The following is a 2895-nucleotide window of genomic DNA, read 5'->3' as shown; positions in this document are numbered from 1 at the left end:
CCGAGAATATTTTCCGGCCACTTATAAAATAAAATTTCAGACGTGTCGCGGGCGCGTGCAAGTGTGTCTGGGCTCAGAACGGACAACGGAAGGAACTGGGAGACCCGGATGAATGCAAGTTTTGAAAACATGATGATGTAATGCACGTGATGACATGGCAAGATGCAACATGCAAGCGAATGACATGGCAACGACGACGCATAACTGGAAGACACCTGGCGCAACGGTCTCGGGGCGTTACAAAACCCTAAGATGGATCTTTTCACACTTGGAGGGGGGAAAAGGGATGAACACCAAGAAACACAAAGAGGAATTCACTCCAATAATACCCAATTACACATCCACTAGAATAGCAACACAAGATCCACAAGTTCACAAACACAATCAAAGGAAAGATACAATAATAGAGTTCTTCCCACTCCTTAGAGATGAGGTCTTGAAATCCACAAGTGGATCCTCTCCTAAGAGGCCTTGATCTCCAATGGAGGTGGTAAAAGGAGCAAAGCTCTCAAATTCTCATCTATGTATTTGCTAACCCTAAACATATCCCTAGGTACGAATTATATAAGCTTGGGTAGGTAGGAGGTGAAGTGGATGCGAAGTGGAGGCCCAACAACCCGCATCAGCCAGCCATCCTGTAGGGCCCGTGCGCACGAGGTTAGTTGGGCCCGTGCGCACAGGGGTCCCGTGTGCACGGTACACACCCGTGCACACGGGGTGCTACAACACCAACTCTCTGTGTAGCCCGTGGGCACGGGGTCTCGGAGGACCGTGTGCACGGGGTCGCCTGGGACTTCCAGTACTGCTGCTGTTTGGCTCCTTCCTTCTTCGTGCGGCTTTCGGGTGGTTCTCCTTGCACTTGGTGGTGTTCCTCAGCTGCTTGGAAGGGTCCCTCTTTGTACTTAATGATGCATAGGGTATCTTGGTGAGGCGGCAACCTAATCTCATTCGAGTTCATGTGCAAGTCAAGTAGGAAGGGGTTCACCTCGGTTTCCATTACGCGTGCTGGAGCTCTTGTCATAGGTCCATGTGGGGCTTGATGTGTTGGTGTAGAATCCATGGGGATGATGGAAGGATGCTCCGCATCAACAAGCCTATTCTCACAAGCCTGTCAAGACTCACGCTGGGCGTTCGGGTTTACCTGCAAAATCGGGTCGGGTAATTCGGGTAAAAAATATTTTGGGTTTCCAAAAATGATACCCGAAATTTGTGCAGAAAATTTGCTAACCGCAAATTCAGGTTCGGGTTCAGGTAATACCCGTACTACCCGAAGTAGTAAACAGTGAAGAAAAGTGCCAACAATAGTGGAATGAGATGGACTGCAATTTGGGGCTGGCGTCGGCGGTGCAAGACTATAGGCAGCGATTTGGACGGGCAACAATGGAATGAGATGGGCAACGTCGGTCGTTGTGAGTCACGTCATGCAGGTCAGCGGGCAAGTGGTGTTGCATCGAGGAGGTGCCGTCGGGGAAGATGAGATGAGATGGATGATGGCTAGTGGCCTAGTGCCGTAGCCCCGCTGAACGCAGCCTCCAGGCTTGCTTGTCACAGCGGAGCAGATGCAGACCGGCGACGGGCCGCAGTACGCCGGTGCTAGTGGGGTGGCGCCGTGGGGTGGGGTGGCACCATGGGGGCGTGCCGGCGTGGTGTGGGGACTAGGAACTGGGAAGGGGCGCTCAGATTTGGAGGAGTTGAGGACGCACTCGACCTAGGTTTGCTTGCAGGGGGTGAGGGCTAGCGATAGCCTTTTGGGCTGGGCCTTCTTTGCGCAAGTGTGCGTCATGTTTTACTTGGCTAACTAATTAGTTCGGGCTATTCGTGTAATTCGGGTATCGTGGCCTTTTACCCGAATTACCCATATTAAATTCGGGTTTTCAGATCTGCTACCCGATATAGTGTTCAGGTTATTCGGGGTTTTCAGGTTCGGGATTCGGGATTCGGGTTTTATGCCCAACATGAGTCAAGACTACTACCTTCAAGAAGAAGAAGATGACAAGACTGAGATAGAGTGCTACGCCTGTGGAAAGCTCAGACACTTCTCCAAGGAGTGTCTAGAACATACAGACCGTAGAGGGAAAACGGTCACCAATAATGTCAACATAGTGACCGCTAGCAATAAGTTAGTAAAGCAAATCGATACTGGTATTAATGATGATGCAAGTGTTTGACACTGGTTTATGTCACCTTAATTTTGATTTAATGTCTCGACTATCCAGTATAAGTTTAATTTTGAATTTCACTATTGCAACAAACTCTATGTGCATTCGTGCATAACAAGAAGCAACGTGAAAATAAAGAATCCCCTCGTATGCTTAAAACTTTCCCTTTCTTCCGAATTAAACCGGACTCACACTCTAAAGTTGATATGCATGCCATAATTGAGTTAACCAAACTTGTATGAAAACCGAGCTTCAACATAATTTCCTTCAGAAAATCCACTCAACACGATCATAGGCTTTATACATGTCCACCTTAATAGCACACATACCCTCCTGACCTTCCCTCTTATTTTTAATTGTGTGATAGCACTCATAGGCCACTAGTTGGTAATCATTATCCGGGGACAAAATCACTTCAAGTAGAGCTACTAATACCTCATGTAAGATTAATTTCAATCGTGTAGCCCCTTATATACCACATTACACAAACTAATTAGCTTAAACTGAGCAACCTTCTTCGGATAATTTATTTTAGGAATCATCACAATTGCAGTCTCGTTCCACCCTGAAGGAATAGTGCAAGTATTCACCGCTTGAAGAATTATCTCAACCACGTGGGTGCCTATAAAGTATTTTCCTGTGCAAAATGATTCCCCAACCTGATTTTGGGTAGGAAAAGGGAACTTAAAACTACTTTCAGGTTTCAGCTTGCAGCAACAGCCAAACCAAAACACGC

General features: G+C 47.5%; 1 long non-coding RNA gene across 1 annotated transcript; it reads right to left on the bottom strand.

Annotated features, from left to right (window-relative positions):
- Positions 1-323: 323 nt before the first annotated feature.
- Positions 324-1913, bottom strand: LOC123185344 (uncharacterized). The gene is made up of 2 exons (XR_006493352.1): positions 1229-1913; positions 324-1141 (listed from the first exon to the last, which is right to left on the bottom strand). It is a non-coding gene; the product is annotated as an uncharacterized lncRNA (long non-coding RNA).
- Between the last annotated feature and the right edge of the window lie 982 nt (positions 1914-2895).

This window comes from Triticum aestivum, chromosome 2A (genome assembly GCF_018294505.1).
Source record: "Triticum aestivum cultivar Chinese Spring chromosome 2A, IWGSC CS RefSeq v2.1, whole genome shotgun sequence".
Taxonomy (NCBI): Eukaryota; Viridiplantae; Streptophyta; class Magnoliopsida; order Poales; family Poaceae; genus Triticum; species Triticum aestivum.
Note: the sequence above shows the minus strand (reverse complement) of the source record. Positions and strands in the feature narration are given on the sequence as shown.